At 34.3% G+C, this 21474-nt stretch overlaps 1 protein-coding gene and 1 pseudogene across 2 annotated transcripts in view; both read right to left on the bottom strand.

The window, feature by feature from the left end:
- Positions 1-21474, bottom strand: part of LINGO2 (leucine rich repeat and Ig domain containing 2) — a 1254362-nt gene that overhangs the window by 663437 nt on the left and 569451 nt on the right. The window lies entirely within an intron of this gene.
- LOC105523235 lies at positions 16709-17267 on the bottom strand (annotated as a pseudogene). Its single transcript, XR_001003562.1, has one exon. The product of XR_001003562.1 is annotated as a U6 snRNA-associated Sm-like protein LSm3 pseudogene (transcript).

Consider the following 21474-nt stretch of genomic DNA (forward strand, 5'->3'; position numbering starts at 1 on the left):
CAAGAGGAGGGCCTCTAACTAGAGGAGACCCAATATAGATGTGAGTAATCGACCTTTGATTATTGTCTAAGGACTTTCACTGTGTAGGAAAATCTAATCTGACCTGATTTCACATATATTTGTAGTCAGCAATATCATGGAGATTTTTCAGTTATTATCAGAAATTTAAGTAAGATATACCAAGAGACAGAGATGCGGCAAAAAAGTTTACACAGTCAAAATCAGGGTTATGGGCAAGACACAGTGATGTGCAAAAGGAAACTATGCATAAGGAGTCAGTCATTGGCAGTGGAGAGAAGGAAAGCAATGTGATTTTTACCAGCATTCCATTAATAGTGAAGCATGAGACTAAATAACCATGTTTCCTGGAGGGGTTGTGGAGATCTTAAGGACTGTTCTCAGTTCCAGAATGTTCTTCTTGTCTCCATTCTGGATGGTTTAGTCCTTACCAGTTCCCATGAAATTCATTCTCACATATGTTCCACTTATATTTCCACTTGTATTATGTTCCACTTGTATTATGATAGCCTGCTTTTTTTAACTAGCTAGAGAATCTCCTTACATTTAAATGTTATATATGTACATATATATGTGTGTGTGTGCATATAAAAATATAAATGTTTTATAAAAATTAACGTACGCTTTTATGCAGATATGTGAACACACATTCGATATCTTCAATATGCTGTAAAGTTCATTGTGAAAAATGAGAAAAAAACTTTCCCTTTTGAAAAAGTGAAAAAAAAAATGTGTCCTTAGGAAATCCCTATTTCAGTAAAACATATTCTGCTAAAATTTTTAAATTCTGAGATAACTGATTTTTAGAATTGAGTTGGACATGTTGTTTTTTCAAACTACTGACCCTGTGACCATTGTCCTTAATCAACACCATTTAAATTCAACCCTGCTGGATTTCATTTCATATATTTATAGGATCAAAAGTAGCAATATTGCCATAGTTTAACAAGAAACACAAAGGAAGTTGACTTTGAAACAAGCATTATAATTGTTTTTTATGTTTTTTTGAGGAAAGAGTTATTTAGATAGTGATTACAGCAGACAACTTTGAATGTATGCTTACATTGCGAATGGTCTTAAGTGATTTCTATATTCTTCAAAAAATAGTGAAACATCTACTACCTTAAAATGCATTGTGTTATCACAAAAATGCATTGTGGAATGGGAAACTTAGACAAGATTAAAGAAGATAGACATGGGGCATAGAGATATGACAAGAGGTCTATGACCCCATCTGCTTATTCTAGGAGTATACAGAGAAATAAATCTGGCATATATGACCTATTATCTTTCAACTATAGACCAAAGAGCTGGTGTAACCATTAGAATATGAAACCATTTAAAATTGTTGTTAAATTCAAGGCAGATTTTGTTTCTTGATGTGTTTTCCCAAACATAAATTACTGAAGGTCATACCCACTAATATAAAAATATATGATGAATAAATTAACAAAAGATCACTGATCTTAAATACCTAGGAATTACTGAAAAAAGTGAAACACTGAATAATGAAAACTATAAAATATTGATGAAGGAAATTGAAGAAGACACCAAATGATAGAAAGTTATTTCATGTTCATATGTTAGAAGAATCAATATTGATAAAATCTCCATATTTCCCAGAGCAATCTACAGATTTAAAGTAATTTCTATCAAAATATCAAAATATTCTTCAAAGAAAGAAAAAAATGGTCCTGAAATTTATATGGAATCACAAAAGACCCAGAATAGCCACAGCTATTTTAAGCAAAAAGGATAAAACTGGAACAATCACATGTCCTGACTTCAAATTATTCTACAGAGCTATACTAACCAAAAAAGCATGGTACTGGAATAAAAACAGACACATAGACCAATGGAACAGAATAGAGACCCCAGAAACAAATTCACACACTCACAGTGAACTCATCTTCAACAAAGATGCCAAGAACACACTTGGGAAAAGACAGTCTCTTCAAGTAATGATGGTAGAAAAACTGGATATGCATATGCAGAATAATAAAATTAAAACATTATCTCTCATCATATGCAAAAATAAAATCAAAATGAATTAAAGACTTAAATGTTAGACCTCAAACCATGAAACTATTACAAGAAAACACTGAGGAAACCCTCCAGGATATGGGTCTGGGCAAAAATTTCTTCAGGAAATTTAGTACAGACAACTACAGAAAGTAACTGGACAAATGTGATCACATTAAGTTAAAAAGCTTCTGTATAGCAAAGGAAACAATCAATGAAGTGAAGAGACAATCCACAGAATGGGAGAAAAAATATGCAAACTACCCATCTGACAAGGAAACAATAACCAGAATACATAAGGAACTCAAACAAGTCTATGGAAAAAAATATAAAAATCCAATTTAAAAATGGGCAAAAGATCTGAAATAGACATTTCTCAAAAGAAGACATATAAATTGCAAATCAGCATATGAAATGGTGTTCGACATTGATCATCAGAGAAATACAAACCAAAACTCCGATAAGATAGCATCTCACCCCAGTTAAAGTGACTTATATCCAAAAGATAGGCAATAACAAATGCTGATTAGGATGTGGAGAAAAGAGAACCCTTGTACACTGTTAGTAGGAACGTAAATTAGCACAGTCACTATGGATAGTTTGGACATTCCTCAAAAAACTAAAACCATATGATACAGCAATTTCACTACTGGATATATAACCAAAAGAAAAAAAAAGGAAATCAGTATATCAAAGAGATATCTGCACTCTCATGTTTATTGCAGCTGTTTACAATAGCCAGGATTTAGAAGCACCTCGTGTCCATCAATGGATGAGTGGATAAAGAAAATATAGCACATATACACAATGGAGTACTACTCAGCCATAAAATAGAATGAGATTCTGTCATTTGCAAGGAGGTTCCTGGCTAAGTGGGATAAGCTAGGCCCAAAAAGACAAACATTCGATATGTTCACTTATTTGTGAAATTTAAAAATCAAAACAATTGAACTCATGTACATATAGGGTGGAAGGAGGGTTACTAGAGGCAGGGAAGAGTAGTAGCGGGAGGATAGGGAGGAGGTGGGAACGGTTAATGAGTGCAAACAAAAAAAAGGAAATAATTAATAAGACCCAGTATTTGATAGTTCAACAGGTGACTATAGTCAATAATAATTTAATTGTTTTTATTTTTAATAAGTAAAAGCATATAATTGGACTGTTTGTAAAGCAAAGGATAAATCCTTGAGGGAACAAAAGTCCCATTTTCCATGATGTGATTACTATGCATTGCATGCTTATATTAAAACATCTCCTGCACTCCATAAATATATAAATCTACTATGTATCTATGTACTCATATAAATTAAAATTTAAAAAAAATTAAAGATCACTGTTTTTAAATAGAAGTATCTAACATTTTAAATGCTTCCTGATCCTTTAAAAGGTAGAGTCATTGCTGTATGATATAAAAGAATGAACAATTTAAAAATCCAAGATCATCATAATGACAGGCCAATTTGAAGATGATATGCATTTATACCACGTGATAAATTTAGAGTGTATCTGTTAGTTTGATAAAAACCCTCAGTACAATATTGTCAACAAAATACCACAGCTATGTTCTCTTACCAGATGGTTCTAAAATCCAGCTTCTAGGTTTATATCCTATCCTTTAATTCAGTGTTTTTCTACTGAATTAGTTATGGTGAGTTAATTAATTGGAAAAAAAGGGGATTCAGTTATAGTCACTGCAGTAAGAATTGGACATAACCCAGTGTGTGTCTTATCTATGCAGAGCCCACAGCTGTCAACCTTTATGGACTGTGATAGGTAATTCATATAAATATAACTCATCATTTAATTTAGAATGGAGAAGATGCTATGAAGTGCCTTTATCCTGTAGTCAAGCCTATGGTATGTAAAATAGAAATCAAGCTCTAAAACAAAACAAAGTCCACTTGTGGAACTGTTTCCATAAGTATACTACTATCTGAACCTACTGATAGTAGCAATTTGATAACAGGCAAGGGGCTCAGTTTTTTTATTGTGACTGAAATCATTGTTAACTAATAGTTCAAAATCAATGAGAATATGCTCAGAGACCAAAAACTTCATTAGACAGCAACCCTCTAGATAGATCATGTGAAGAGATTGGTGACCAGGAAAAAATAAGACCAGTAATTGATGTGTAAGAAGACATGGTAAGTGCTGTGTAAGAAGACATGGTAAGTGCTGTTGAGGATTTTATTTTTATTTTTAATAAGACCTTGCAAGCCCTATCTACTGAAAATAATATCTAACATCACACTATAATCAATTTCTCAGGTAAACAGTGTGGCCTGGAGCAGACAAAACAAGGTGGACTTCAGTTGGCTCCAGGAGTGCCTTATTAGTAATTGTCTTGAAGGCAGTGCACAGACTGGTTAGAGTACCATGCTATAGAGCTAAACAGACATGAGTTGAATACCAGGTCTCTTACTTACTGAGTTTAGTAATTTTAACTACTTAACTAAATTTCTCTGTGCTTCAATTTATTAAATTCAAAATGGTTTTGATAGTATTTATCATATTTAATTGTTTTCATGATCAAATTAGAAACTGTAGGCCAACTCCCAAGTAATGCCAACTGGCTCAAAGTGGGTCTTTCATAATTTGTAGTTATTAGTATTTTTACTTCTTGTCAGGAAAATCTTCATAAACTCTTGGGGATGTGCTCTAGCATCCCATTGTTAGTTATTTTCCTCAAAGTAAGAAGTTCATGGAAAAATCCTCCTCTCCACCTATATTATCCAGAGCTCTCTATCTCTGATATCCATTGGCTGGAATCTCATTTGAAGCTAGAGAAATAAAGCTAACATGCTGGGATAGTCATTCTATGGCACACATACATCCAGAGCTCTATATCTATATTATCCAGAGCTCTATATCTCTGATATCCATTGGCTGGAATCTCATTTGAAGCTAGAGAAATAAAGCTAACATGCTGGGATAGTCATTCTATGGCACACATACATCACTGCTAAAGCTCCTTTCATAGGAGCAAGTATGGTCAGTGAGTCTGGAATCTCAAATAATATGCAAGCTGAGATTTGAACAATTAATAACTTTAAGAACTTAAAGGGCTAAACTAATTGAGAAAGTAAAATAAACCAATAAATTGTAGTCTGGTAAAAACAATCTCCAACTAACTTTGATACTAACATGATATGAACCAACATAAAAGATCAGACAAAATAGAAAGACTGATCCATATGATCTGGGGAAACAATCTTTTTTCAAGCATCCAACACTGTTGAAGGGAGAAGACATAGGATTTGGACAGACTGATGTCCCCAGGTCTCCATTGTGATTAAGCAATAATTTCTTATGAAATGTCACCTTTATTATTCCACCATCATTATACCATCAAAGTAGCTTTCTCATGAACAATGTAGTTCTGTACATAGCTTGGTAGCAGGATAATATAGTTTGTTCTTGACTGCATATAATAATTCTAATAACTAGAAAGAATTCTAATTGACACTTTAGTATTTCTGGTTTATATAACAGTCTGCCATGAGCTTAATGAGTATGAGGTAATCACTGAATGCATTGAGAACATACACCGGTTTCTGGAAAGTTAAGAGATATAATTCCAGAATGTGGTGACTCAACCGAGAAAGGCTGTGCCTAGATTATCTTTAGCATCTCCCAAACTGAGCAAAGATATCACAGGTATCTCTTTCTCACTGTCCCTTTGAAACAGCCTTTGCCACTGCTGTCTCCACTGCTATTGCCATGATTGATACCTGGAGAATATGCAAATACCATTTAGTTCAGTCTTATAATACCCTCAAAAATGATATATATAGATATCTATGGGAATGCTTGGTTGCCTTGAAATTGATCAAACTCAAAATATTGAAGGATACGTCCCAAGCATCTCTTACTTCCCATAATAACTTATTATGACTACTTAAATGCATAAGTTAATTTTTTTCTTTATGTTTATTCTCTACTGAGTAAAATAATACATCCTTTTATTTCCTTCTAACTACTTCTTTTGAACTTTAACAGGTGTGCTGCCAGTTCTAATATTCAGTGAGTTTTTGTGAGTGACATATAATCAGTGTCAGTGATTTAGAATTGTTTTCTGTCTCAAGACATGGTTTTATAAATAATACTTCATAATGTACTTTATTTCCTACTAGCTCCCAATAGCAGAAAATGACATATGTTTTCCTGGATCTATGCTTGTATATACTTATTAAAAAGAATGTGGAATGTTATACCAGCATTATAGAGAGAATTACACAGATGTACTAAAATTTCATCTTAGTCTCTTAGTAGGTTGCATTTACATAAAGGTTACCTTGCCCTTCAGGGATTCAAAACTAACTATCCTTTCAAATCTATGCTTGCTTCTCCTAACATCACAATAAACTGAACCTTCCATGGAGTTTGGGATTATACCATACATTAACTCAATATATTCTCTATTTAACTTTTATTATTCAACCTGTGTGAGAGGCTATTGACAATAATTCTATATGAGTTTATTTCTTTTTATTTCTTTTTTTTTTTTCACTCCTTATACAGCTTGTGGTTAATCAACCCTAGCAAAGTATTTAAATAAAAGGAGACCAAGATGTAGACACATGTACTATAAACAGAGACCTGCACAATAGTGGAAATGCAGATGTGAAATGCTTAAGCACAAGACAAGACAGAATGAATAGTATCCTGGATTATTTACAAGGCACACAATTATCCCTGCAAAATTCCACTGTAGAATGACAGTAACTTGTAATTTTCAAACATAAAGATAGACTGGTTTCTATGAGATGGCAAAGAAACTTTACCTAAATTTAGTTTAGGTGATGCTTTGCAAAACAATATAATATATAATCCATTCAACTCAGAATTATACCTCTCTAGTTGCCCCGGACATTTCATGAGAGAGCACAGACTGTCCCAGGATAATCATTTTGACATTAAATTTACATTAGCAAAAGTTAAATCCATACCCTATACATTGCCTACTCATCTCATTTCTCTAAGGATCGGTCAATGCATCTTCACAAGGTAGACATTCTTTTAAGGAGCATTTATTAAGCACTTAATATAGTTCAGTGAATCCAGTGAACCTAATGAAAATCTGAAACATGCTATTATTCACACATAAGTCTAATAATCACTTAACTATCTCATAGACTCAAATTAGATTTCTCTAACAGGTAGTCTATAATTATTCTCTAAAATGCTGTTCTATTTGACTTTAATTTTCATATCCAATCATGTCTGAACAAATTAAAGAAAAGCAAAAGCAATTGACCTCTTTCTCACAGTGCAGTAGAAAGATTTGACTTCACAAGTCTTAGTACTCTTAGTCCAGTGGTATCTGCTTCTTACATCATTCCTCACTTGAAAAAATAAATAAATAAATAAAAGGTATTCTTAAAGCAAATACATGTAGTTTACTTAAAGCAAGTACACAGTAGTTACAGGTAAAGGATCTACCAGAATGTACCATCTGTTGGCAGTTTCATTGATTCAATGCCTCCCAACTTATATGTCTTGGAATATATAGAAATGGCGGGGGGCGGTAAAGAGACAAGGCTGCTTATGGTCAGAGGTAACCAGCTTTGGGACTGAAGTTGTGGCAAGTTCTCCCCAGACAGTCTGAGAGTTGAAGTAGTTTACATCTTGGCATAAGTATGTCCTATTTCAATAGCACACCAACTCAGAAACCTATGTTGGACATAGTAAAAGTTATGGCTTTCACCTTTTTGAACTTGAATGCCTGTTTTCAGTCAAAGCAAAGCACACGTACACTTTGCAGCAAATTTGAAGACCAGAAGATAGAATTTTTATAGTAAAAAGCATACTCCCAGAAAGTGAGAAACCTTTAAAAAGAAGCAGTAACATAGCTTCCAAACATTCTTACAAACATTCTTATAGCAATAGCAGTAGTAGAAGTAGTAACCATAGTACCTAATGACTAGCATGTCTCAACAATGTTGCTCCCACTTCAAATTATTATCTGATTAAATCCTCACAGCAGTTCTACTAGTTTATAGAGGGGAAAACTGAGGTTAATAGAAGTAAGCTAAATTGTTATAAATAGCTCATCTAGCATGTGGCAGAACCTGAAACCTAGATTGCCCTGCCAAAAAAAAAAAAAAAAAGCATGCATACATATGTCCAAACAACCTAAATTATATAGTACAACTTTAATCAGTTAAAAAAAAGCATTTTTAAAGTTACCTTTTAATTTTCTTCCATTCTGCCTCAATTCCTGGAGAATAGAAAGTAGTTAAGAAATTGTAAAAGCTTAGAAACATTGGATAGATGTGGGAAAAAAAAAAAGAATGGGGGTAGGAGAAAACTGAGGATGTGAAAAATAAAATTAAAAAATATATGTGTGTGTGTGTGTATATATATATACACACACACACACACACATATATATATGATTGGGATATACTGCAGTATGTGAAACAAACAGAAAAAGGAAATCTAAAGGAAAAACCAAAGAGAGTTCAGAAGGGCTGAACGGCCCCTAATTCAACTCTCAGAAGGCAGAGACCAGTTCTGTGTCATTCCACTGAGTTTGGTCAGTACGAAAAACCAAAGAACATTACTAGGATGAGACTCACCCAGTGGAAGAACCATCGTGGACTGGTTGAAGGTTGAAATGAATTTACTGGCAGGGGAAAAAAACAAAAACAAAAACACTAGAGAGGTAGCTATACTAAAGGTCTGATGAACTGACTCAATGAACAGACAAATAAGAGGAATATTACTATATTAAGAAATGAAAAAAGAAAATTGAAGACCCTCAGAGTTGCACTGGAATACTAGTGTTGCACCTCTCAAAACAAAACAAAAATTATTCCAAATTGACATGCCTGGAGTTTCCTCAAATACTCTAGCCCATGGGCTCTTTTCTTTTTCCTAATCTAAGAAAGTAGATTGAGTTGCTTGTGAACCTATCATTCAGAGAGCTCAGCCACAGTATTTGCAGATTCGTGCCCAAATCTCCAAATTCACAAATGTAGTGCTGGTTCCATGGCACCAGGAGTTAACTATGCTCTCTTTTCTTCCTCCAGTGCTTATGGATGGTCCCCAAGGCTAAATGAAACCCCCACATCAGATGAAGTCGCCTTTTCCTTTGAGATTCAAATACAGTCCTCCTCCTCCCTTCCCTAGCCAAAGCCCTATGAGAAGATCAATGCCTTCACCAATAAATTTGCAAATTCTTTGTGCTTCCGACATCTCTGAGGTCCTGTTTCCTAATGACATTTGTATTTCATTGACATTTCCTCTTCCCTGGCTGTTTTCTTCTTTCCACTTATGTCTACTAAATGAGCCCCTTCTCTACATTCTCAATAAACAAACAAATCAGTGCATATATATGTTTTATAAATAAGACTTACATTTTCATTATCCATAGTGATGGCTGTCACTGTATTCTCTGAACACTAATCATTTGGGGAAAGCAAGTAATAGCCATTTGTTTGGCTTACCAGCCAATTTTAAAGGTACTACTAACATGGGATATATTTGAAAATTACCGCCGGGTGCAGTGGCTCACGCCTGTAATCCCAGAACTTTGTGAGCCGAGGCAGGCGGATCCGAGGTCAGGAGTTCGAGACCATCCTGGTTAACACCGTGAAGCCCTGTCTCTACTAAAAATACAAAAAATTAGCCGGGCCTGGTGGCGGGCGCCTGTAGTCCCAGCTACTCGAGAGGCTGAGGCAGGAGAAAGGCGTGAACCCGGGAGGCGGAGCTTGCAGTGAGCCGAGATCGCGCCACTGCACTCCAGCCTGGGTGACAGGGCGAGACTCCATCTCCAAAAAAAAAAAAAAAAAAGAAAAGAAAAAAAGAAAATTATGAATTAGTACAGAAGAGGACCTACTCTGACATGGTTCTTACTAGCTTGAGCACAATGTCCTGATGAGTCACCTGTGGACATAACTTATTCACACAGAATATACTGTTATAGCACTTTTTGAGCAGGAGAAGTGGAGTTTAATAGGCTTAGAAATTAATTTGGCCAGGCCGGGCACGGTGGCTCACGCCTGTAATCCCAGCACTTTGGGAGGCCGAGGCAGGCGGATCATGAGGTCAGGAGATCGAGATCATCCTGGCTAACATGGTGAAACCCTGTCTCTGCTAAAAATACAAAAAATTAGCCAGGCGTGGTGGTGGGCACCTGTAGTCCCAGCTACTCGGGAGGCTGGGGCAGGAGAATGGGGTGAACCCGGAAGGCGGAGCTTGCAATGAGCCGAGATTGTGCCACTGCACTCCAGCCTGGGTGACAGAGTGAGACACTGTCTCAAAAAAAAAAAAAAAGAAAAAAGAAATTAATTTGGACAGAGTCACATGATTAGTAAACAGTAGGACAAGACTAGCCATCGGATTGTCTCCCTCTGAGTCCCAGTGAGATATCTCTGAGAACCTCTCATTCTACACTGCTCCCCAATGCAAGAACAGAAGCCAGCAAATGTGTCCTGCGGAAGTCAGCCACCATGTCCATCAGAGCTCTCTAAGGGCTTGATCTAACTCATCAGGTTTCACCCCACAGTCCCTGGGGAAGTCTCTATTCGGCAGACATAGTTGAGGCCAAGTGAAAATTTCCATAACCGTATTAATGTACTATGTTTTAGTAAAACGTGTTATTTAAGAAAACAACAGCCTTTACCATCATTTTATTTTTCTATTCTAACATTTGTAATGAGCCCTTCTGCCATTGTCTCGAAAGCAAATTCATGTATCGCATGCCTCTGATGGGCTTCCAATCTATATTTATGAAGTTATCCATTACTACATAGAAACAATCATTTAATTCTTCAGCCTCTCCAGCCTCTGACAGTTCATCATCCCCTTAGCATATCCAGTTCTGTTACTGGTTTATTACCTTTGCACACAATTTACTATTTAACTTTATTTACTTGTATTAAAATCCAAACTTCGAAGGCTACCTCATTCACAAACACACACACAAGTACGTAGCCCTCAACTTGATTTTTTAAATTGAAATTACCTTTGTCCTTTATCACAGAATTTTGTTTCCAAAATATCATATCTTGTCTTACATGATAATAATTTCTGCATATGTCTTTTTTCTATTCTATAAGGACAAGGACACGTTTCATCTTTGTATATTACCCTTTTCTCACTTCTCCTTCCCTAATTTATTTAAGACATAGGGTTTAACAATAGGCTAATTTGTTTAAGACACAGGGTTTAACAATAATATACTTAATTATGTTAAGTCAATGTCTTTTCATAGACTATTAAATGTGAGTTTTTTTTTCATTTATAAAATACCAACTACTAAGTTGGCACTTTCCAAAAGTTTAAAAATCTTACCAAAAAGAAGCTTGATACTGCTTAATCTCACATTAAGTTCTTTGTTTATTTTTGATGACAGTTTCAACAACTCCAATTTAAGGCTTTTGGTCCTTCTGAAATTCATAAATGAATGCACCACTACAGGCATAGAAGCAGATCTCAGAATTTCCAATATATACAGGTTCATGCTATCTACTTGACAAAAGATTATTGTTCCCAAATGATGAAGGGAGAATTCTTACAAAACCATACCTTGTTGCTTCTTAAGAAACCAACAGGAATATAGAATACACATTATGTCTGTTGTTTTAGGCAGTGAGTTTGGTGTTTCCTTCTTATCTAGTAAGACATCTTCCTGAAATCCCAGAAAAAAAAAAAAAAAGTAGTGCCTCAGGTATATTAAAAGCATCCATGTATGGTGGAAGAAGGAAAGAAGAAAGGCAGGAAGAGAATAGTTGATTCATTTTTAATTTAATTACAAAATCTTTGTTAAACAACCATAGTATAGTAGTATTAAGGTCAAAAGCCTCAGAGTGAGACAGGAGATTTGAAGCCTGGCCCATCAGGGCTGGGATGTATATTGAATTTAGGAGGAAGTATGTTAATTAAATTGATAGCAAGGATATAGCTGAAGCTCCAGATGAAACTTACAAGGATTAATATGTTATCTACAGTTTATAATTAACCTCAAAATTACTTAGATATCTTCAAGAAAATGTTTAATACTCTAATTCAAAAATATTTATTAAGCACCCTGTGGAATATGCATTAGTCAGCCTTATTGTATACAAACAAACCCCAAATCTCAGTGGCTTAATAAAACAGAAGTTTATTTCTCACAAATGCTGTATCGACCATGTGAACACCTCATGTAAGATCATTTTACATATAACTAGGATTTCTAGGTAGATGAAAGCTCCATAATCTTGTGACTGTACCACCTGGAGCTAGGGGCCTCTTCGGTCACCTTGTTCAAAAAAAGACAATGCTAGAGAATCTTGCAATTAAATGTTTAGACTTGGATATGGCTTACTTAGCCACTTCTGCTCAGATCTCACTAATTATAATACGCCATAGCCCAACCCAACAATAAGGGGATGAAGTATATTCCACCAGTGTCCCTAGAGGGAGAAATTAAATAATTGAGGACAATATACATCTCCATCACAGGATACAAAAATTTAATCAACCAGTACCATCCTGGTACTGGTTTTCATGACTTATTTCCCTCTCAGATATTGCTTTATTGTTAGAAAGAAATCTGATAATGAGAAGAATTGATGCAAGCAAACCAACACAATATAAATAAGAGTCAAATACCAGAGCATCTTGATCTCCATACTTTCACAATGAACATTAGAGCTGAAATTCATCCAATATACACTCTACGGGATTGTTTTCTGCTGATCTTTATTCTAATTTGTTGGTTCTCTCTTTTCATTCATCAGGGCACATGACATACCCATTTGTTAAAGATTTTGAACATCACTCTTTGCTAAAGATTACAGAAATCCATAAAATATGGAGCTGCCTGGAGTACTATTTTAAAACAATCTATGTATTATAAAACAACATTGTAGCAATAATAAATATGTTAATGTATGCTGTTATTGCTAAGTATATTTTTTACGTTTATCTATTCTACATGTCAATGCTAAATAGTATAAATGAGTGTTTTGCTAAATGAGTACGTATATAATGACTTGTCTTCTTAGTTGCATATCTTATTTACTTGATAAGCAGAAAAGAAATTTTCCAAAGTATGTTCACAAATTGCATCTTCAAGGATTACTTTTAAACAAATAACTGGAGAAATGATGTCTAATGTATTTGCTTAGGACAAGAGAAAAACTTTGAACTAACCAGATTATCGTGAAAAATGCATGGGTCATCCAAATCATTTCCCTAAAGCCCTTTTATGTACTAAGAAAGCAAGCAAAAGCAATTCACGTTTAATTAATGTATAGCATATCTACCATATTCATTTTAGAAATCAGACTTTAAATCTGACATTGAAGAGTTATATTGTTGTCCCTGGTGGGAAAAAATAAGCTTAGGGTATTTATTTTCATCTTACCAGATATTTATAGTATATGATAGAACATGAATTGGATTGATTATCAGGAGACCTCAATTTTACCTCAATTTTATTCCTAAATTGTAAATAAGCGAATTTCTTCAAGTTTCAGTTTGTTCATCATGTGAAGAAAGGAAATGATTTTAAAGTTTTCTTCCAACTCCAGTCTCCCATGTCTTAGAGATTTTACACTACCATAGAGGTTTATGGTTGCCTCATAGCTTTTGAGGAGGCAATCCTCTTCATGGCAGTAATGCACAATAGTTACAAGTAAATCCACTAGAAATAGACTGCCTAGATTTAACTCATAGCTTTACCACTGTCAGTCATCTCATCAGTAAAACTGAGACAATAACAGCATCCAATTAGTAAAATATTCAGTAGATTAAATTAATTCACACTTGCAAATGCATCTAGAATATTATAATGTAGCAAGCACTGAATTATCATTAGTTATGGTATCATTAGGCTTTTTTTTTTTTTTTTTGGCTGTGTGAAAATGCTGGTATCCTAATGGTGATGGAATTTACTGAGCTACTATTCATAACACGTTTGAAATAGGATATTAAACTCTTTCTATATGGTGCTTAAGATAACTCGGTGAGTGATGTTGTTTGGCTGTGTGCCCACCCAAGACTCATCCTGAAGGTGTTTCCCATGCTATTATCATGATAGTGAGTTAGATCTCAGAAGAGCTGATGATTTTATAAGGGACTTCCCTCTTCACCGGGAACCCATTCTTCTTCCTGCTGCCATGTGAAGAAGGATGTATTTGCTTCCCCTTCCACCATGATTCTAAGTTTCCCTTGCATGAGGCCTGTAGCCCCTTAGTTTAGGTCAATTTTTCCCATTTGGAATGGGTGTCTTTAACCAATGCCTGCACCCCCATTGTATCTAGGAAGTAACAAACTTGCTTTTGAATTTACAGGCTCATAAGCAGAAGGGACTTGCCTTGTCTCAGATAAGACAAAATTTGAGTTGGACTTTTGAGTTAACGCTGGAATGAGTCAGGATTTGGGGGGACTGTTGGAAGAACACGATTGCGTTTTAAAACGTGAGGACCTGAGATTTGGGAGGGGTCAGGGTGGAATTATACGGTTAGGCTTTGTATCCTCACCCAAATCTCATCTTGAATTGTAGTCCCCATGATCCCCACATGTTATGGGAGAGACCAGGTGGAGATCATTGAATCATGGGGTCAGTTTCCTCCATCCTGTTCTCATGATAGTGAGTTAGTTCTCATAAGATCTGATTGTTTTATAAGGGGCTCCCCCTTTCACTGGGCAATCATTCTTCTCCCTGCTGCCATGTGAAGAAGGATGTGTTTGTCTCCTCTTCCTCCATGATTGTAAGTTTCCTGAGGCCTCCCCAGCCATGCTGAACTGTGAGTCAATTAAAACTCTTTCCTTTGTAAATTACTCAGTCCCAGGTATATTTTATTAGCAATGTGAGAACAGAGTAATACAGTGAGCCAAAATGTATCAATAATTAGTGGGCTGTACATCCCAAGTTTAACAAGAAAATAGTAACCACAATGCCAAGTGACAGTAGCCAAAGCTATGAGAAGCAGGTAAATTATTTAATATTGGCTGTAAATATAGGTGTCAAATTAGGCAACACTGCATTGGTTTCTAACAGTTAGTGGATGAGATATCCTGACTGACCTTCATGCTGAAGACAACCTAAGATTCTAGATAAAACACTAAAACAAAAAATGAAACATGCTTCCTAAATACATTAATGATCTAGCAAGATATTTTAAAGTATTTGTTCTAAAGCAAGTGGGTTAAAGTTAAAAAAAAAATAGCATATTTACATAATCTCAAAGTGTGTTATCCTGTAAAAAAGAAAAAAAAAATACAGGATTTTAAAGGCAAGATATTAATTACAAAGACAAACATAATAAGTATACCATAGAAAAATCAGTAGTAATCAACCTAACCAAATGATTCAAATTAATACTACTAGTAATAAAAAAAAGTAGACATCATGAGCCTTCTTGTATGATGCAAGGAGAATATTACTTTTGAAATAGCTCCACCAAAATGCATAAATGAATCTAATCATAAGGAAACATCAGACACATCCACACTGAGAGGTAATTTACAGAATAACTGGCTTGCAATCTTCAGAAATGTCATTATCATGAATGACAAAGAGAGTTTGAGATTAAAGGACACTAAAGAGACATGATCCTATGCTTTCTATTTACTATAATGAATGCTATAGGGACAAGGAGCAAAATTTGGAAAAATGTCTATGTGGTTTAAAATACATACAAGAATTTTTGATGCTCCTTCCTTTAGAAGATAAGCCTAATTCGCCTATCCATTAGTGTGAGTTTTACTTTGTGACTCACTTCTAAGTAATAGATAGTGGTAGAAATAGAAATGTCATTTCCCAGACTAGATAATTAAATAGCTTCACCCTTGCTCTCTCTCCTAGATCGTGCACACTGAGGAAGATAGTCATCAAATCATTAAGACAGCAAACAACTCTGTGGATAGATCCACATAGTGAGGAACTGAGTTCTCCAAATAGCAGCTACATGATGAGTGAGCCATTCTGGAAATGAATCATAAGCCCAGGCAAGCCTTTATATGACAACTGTTTGAACGTAACCATACATAAAGACTTGATCCAAAACCATTCAAGTAAATCACTCCTGACTCTTGACGTACAAAAAAAAAATTGTGAGATAAGTGTTTTGTTTTGTTTGAGTTTTTTATTTCTTTAATTTTGGTAATATATACATAACAAAATTCACCATTTTAGCTGTTTATAAGTTTACAATTTAGTGGCATGTAGTACCCTGATATTCTTGTACTTCCATCACCACCACCCATCCACAGAACTCTTTTCATCTCCCAAAATTGAAATTCTGTACTCATTAAATAATAACTCCTCATTCCTCCCTCCCACAGCCCCTGACAATCAGCATTCTACTTTCTGGCTCCATGAATTTAAATAATCCATGTATCTCATATGAGTGATATTATATATTATCTGTCTGTTTGTGTCTGCTTTCTTTCACTTATCACATGACTTTTTCAGGTTCATCCATGATGTAGCATCTGTCAGCATTTCTTACTTTTTAAGCTGAAACACATTCCACTGTATGTATGCACTATATCTTATTTATCTGTTTATTTGTTTATGGACACTTAGGGTGCTTTAATCTTCAGCTCTTGTGAATAATGCTGCTAAGAACATATAGAAATATTAACAAACATCTCTTCCAGTCCCTTGATGCACCAAAGTTTTAAATTTTGATGTATTCTCATTATCTATTTTTTTCTTTTCTTTTTTTTTTTTTTTCTGCATCTTGGTGGTCATATTTATTGGAAGAGCTTAAGAAAAATGAAAATACCATTTCACTTAAGAAGTTGTGAGTTATCTGCAAATCAACTCATTTCAGGCGTGGAAGAATCCCCAGAATTATTTCTTAATATCAAAATGTATGCAGGTTTCTCTTTCGAATGTTTTGTACATTTAGAAAGGCCACTGTACAAAGTCTCCTGTTTTCCATACAGGACAAATTATTTGTTTCAGCCAACTCTCAGTGGAGGGGCAACCAGGAAAACGCCATCTCCCCGGACAAAGAGCATTGGAATATTCCGTTTCGTTGATTTATATATCTCTTCATATGTTTCTTCATCAATTTCTATAGTAGTCACAGTTTCTTCCACGTCTCCCAAGATCATATTTAAATGTTGATCATAAGCATGTAATCTGCCTTGAAGCTCTCGGTCATTTCTCATCTTCACATACATTCGCTCATCTAGGCTGAGCCTGATAAGATCCAGGGGCTCCTCTACAGTGTTGGTAGTTTGTTGCTGGTCTACGTCGTCTGCCATGTTTCAAACGCTGCGCCCCTATTTTTTTTCTTTTGTTGCTTGTGCTTTTGGTGTCACATCCAAAAAAATCATTGTCAAATCCAAAGTCATTAAGCTTTTCTTCCAGTGTTTTTTTCTAAGAGTTTTATAGATTTTTCTCTTATAATTTGACCTTTGGTTCATTTTGAATTAACTTTTCATATAGTAGAAGGTAAAAATTCCACTTCATTATTTTGCATGTAAGTATCAAGTTTTTCCAAGACCATTTGTTGAATAGACAGCCCTTTCTCTATTGAATGGTATTGGTACTCTTGACAAAAAGCATTTGACCATGTTTGTAAGAACTTATTTTGAGGTTCTTTATTCTAGCCTATTGGTTTATATGTTTGTCCTTATGCCAGTATCACATTGTTTTGATTATTGAAGATTTGTAACAAGTTTTGATATCAGGAAACATGAGACCTCTAACTTTGCTCTCCTTATTCAAGTTTTCTTGGATATTTAGGGACCCGTGAAATGTCTTATGAATTTTTGGATATATTTTTCTATTTCTGTAAGAAAAATATTGTTGGAAATTTGACAGGTATTCCATAGAATATGTAGATCACTTTGGGTAATATTGCCATCTAAAGGATATTAAGTCTTCCAATCTGTAAATGAAAAATGTCTTTCCATTTATTTGTGTATTTTTTTTCAGCAACATTTTATAATTTTTAGTGTATAGGGCTTTTACCTACTTGCCTAAGTTTATTCCTAAGTATGTTTTTTTTTTTGACATGTTGTAAATGCAATTGTTTCTTAATTTCCTTCTTGATTGTTGTTAGTGTACATAAATAAGGTGATTTTGTGTATTGATTTTTGTAGCCTGAATCATTGCTGATTTCATTTATTACTTCTAACAGGGTTTTTGGTGGACTTCTTAGGGTTTTTTACATGTAGGATCATTTTATCTGTGAACAGCGATAACTTTACTTCTTTATTTCCAATTTGGTGGTTGTTTCCTTTTTCTTTCCTAATTGCTTTGCTAAGATTTCCAGTATTGTGTTGAATATAAATAACAAAAGGAACCATCTTTATCTTTTTTCCTGATTTTAGAAAAAAAGATTTCAGTCTTTCACTATGGAATATTATGTTAGCTGTGGGTTGTATTATGTTGAAGTAGTTTCTTTTTATTTCTAGTTTGTTGAAGATTTTTATCAAGAAAGGTTATTGACGTCATTTTTTTGTGTGCTTAAACTGAGATAATGTGACATGGCTATTTTTCTTTATTCTCTCTCTCTCTCTCTTTTTTTTTTTTGAGATGAGATCTCACTCTGTTGCCCAAACTGGAGTGCAGTGGCACAATCTAGGCTCCCTGCAACCTCCACCTCCCAGGTCCAAGAGATTCTCCTGCCCCAGCCTCTTAAATAGCTGGGACTACAGGCACGTGCCACCATGCCTGGCTAATTTCTTTCTTTCTTTCTTTTTTTTTTTTTTGGTGCTTTTAGTAGAGATGGGGTTTCACTATGTTAGTCAGGCTGATCTTGAACTCCTGACCTCATGATCCACCCACCTCGACCTCCCAAAGTACTGGGATTACAATGTGAGCCACTGCACCTGGCCTCTTTTTTCTCTTGATGTGGTGTGTTACATTGATCAACTTTTATATGTGGAATTATTCCTGCATTCTATTAGCAAACTCCAGTTGGTCATGGTGTATAACCTTTTTACTATATATTGAATTTTGTTTGCTTGAATTTTGTTGAGGATTTTTGCATCACTATTCATTAGAGATAATGGTTTCTAGTTTTCTTTTCTCATTATGTCTTTGTTTCTGGCTTTGGCATTAGAGTAATGCTGGTCTTATAGAATGAGATTAAAAGTGTTTTCCCCTCTTCAATTTCTGGGGAGAATTTGAAAAGTATTACTGTTAATTTTACATTAAATGATTCATAAAATTTACCAGTGCAGTCATCTAGTCTGGGCTTTTTTAATATTTTTCCTTGAGAAGGTTTTGATTACACATTTAATATCTTTACTAATTACAGGTTTATTCAGATTATCTATTTCTTCATGATTTATTCTTAGTAGACTGCATGTTTCTACAAATTTGTCCATTTCATTAAGACTATACAATTTGTGGGTATACAATTGCTGGTAGTACTTTCTTATAATCCTTTTCATTGATATAAAATAAGTAGTAATATCTCCTCTTATTTCTAATTTTAGTTATTTGAATCTTCTTTTCTTTCCTTAATTCGTCTAGCTAATGGTTTGTCAATATTCTTGCTCTTTTCAAAGAAATAACTGTTGGTTTTGTTGAATTTCTCTATTGTTTTTCTACTATCTATTTTGTTTATTTCTGTTGTAATATTTATTATTTACTTATTTCTAGATTTTGGTTTTGTTCATTCTTCTTTTTCTAGTTCTTTAATATGTAAATTTAGATTGTTGATTTGAGATTTTTCTTCCATCTTATAAATATTTATAGCTACAAACTTCCCTCTTAACACTGCTTTTACTGCCTCGCACAAGTTGTTACGTATTGTGTTTTAATTTTCATTACTCTTCAGATATTTTCCAATTTCCTCTGTGACTCCTTCTTTTTCCTATTGGTGGTTTGAGTGTGTTGTTTAATTTCCATATATTTCTGTCATTTCCTGTTTTCATTTTCCATTGATTTCTACTTTTATTTCATTGTGATCAGAAAATATAATTTTATGATTTTAATTATTGTAAATTTATTGTTTTGTTTTATAACCTAATATATGGTCTATCCTAGAGAAAATTCCATGTGCACTTGAAAAATGTGCATTCTTCTATTGTTGGGCAGTGTTCTATATATGCCTGTTAAGTCACATTGGTGTATACTGTTGTTCAAGTCCTGTGTTTCTCTGATCTGGCTGGTTGTTCTATCCGTTACTGAAAGTGGAAAATTCAAGTCTTCTACTATCATTGTAGAGCTTTGTATTTCTCTTTTTAATTCTGTCAGTGTTTGCTTCAGCTGTTTAGTAGCTCTGATGTTTGGTGCATATATCTTTATAATTATTATATCTTCTTGGTGAACTGACTCTTTTACCATTATATAATGTTCTTCTTTTAACCTTTAACAATTTTTTACTAAAAATGTATTTTATCTGATATTAATATAGTCATGTTTGCTCTATTTCAACTACTATATACATGGAATAGCTTTCATTTGCAATCTATGCACGTCCTTAGAACTAAAATTTGTCTCTTACAGAAAGCATATAGCTAGATTTTATTTTTTTAATACAATCCACCAATATATGTCTTTTGATGGGGGCGGGGGAGGTTGTCCACAAGCATTTGTTTTGTTTTGTTTTTCACCACTATATTTTGGAGTAATCACAGCAATAGAAAACTAACATAATACCTGTAGATTAGTTAAATTATCATATCAATGTTAATTTCCTGATTTTTATAATTATACTATGGTTACGAAAAACACATTCTTAGTTTAAGGGAAATCATATAAATGTATCTTCAGGGTTAAGAGATATAATACCTCAAGTTTTCCTTAAATGTTTCATAAAGACCCCAAGATGACAATGCAATGTGGTAAAATGTTAACTGCTGGCAATAGGGGTTAAAGGCAAATAAAATTATGTGTTACTATTATTTCAACTTTGCTTTACATATAAAATTATGCTACAATTTCAAATATTAAATAAAACTTAATTTGGAGACTACAAATTAAGGACATATTAGAATCCACAGTGGAAATATAGAACTGAAACTCACTTTTAGCTTTTTTGGGTTTCCAGAAGAGAAGAAGACTGAAAAACGAATAGAGGTAATATACAGATAGACACTGAGTGAATATGTTACAGAATTGAGGAAAGATCTTAATATGAAGATTAAGTTATCTAAAATTCAAAAAATTTAAACTAAAGGAAATTAATGCCTGGACATATAGTACAAATGCATGACACTAAAGCCAATGAAAAAATATTAAATATTGTAGGAGGAAAGATTATCTTCTTCAAAGAAAGCAATAGCTTAACAGCTAACTTCTATACTTTTTTTTTCCTTTTCTATCTTTTTTTTATGAGACAAAGTCTCACTCTGTCACTCAGGCAGGAGTGCAATGACACAATCATAGCTAAATGCAGCCTTGAACTCCTGGGATCAAGTCACCTTCCCAAATCAGCCTGTTGGGTAACTGGGACTATAGGTGCATGCAACCACACTCAGCAATTTTTTCGTTTTTTTTGTAGATACAGGGTTTTGCCATGT

The sequence above is a fragment of the Colobus angolensis genome, unplaced genomic scaffold, assembly GCF_000951035.1.
Source record: "Colobus angolensis palliatus isolate OR3802 unplaced genomic scaffold, Cang.pa_1.0 Scaffold455, whole genome shotgun sequence".
Lineage (NCBI taxonomy): Eukaryota > Metazoa > Chordata > Mammalia > Primates > Cercopithecidae > Colobus > Colobus angolensis.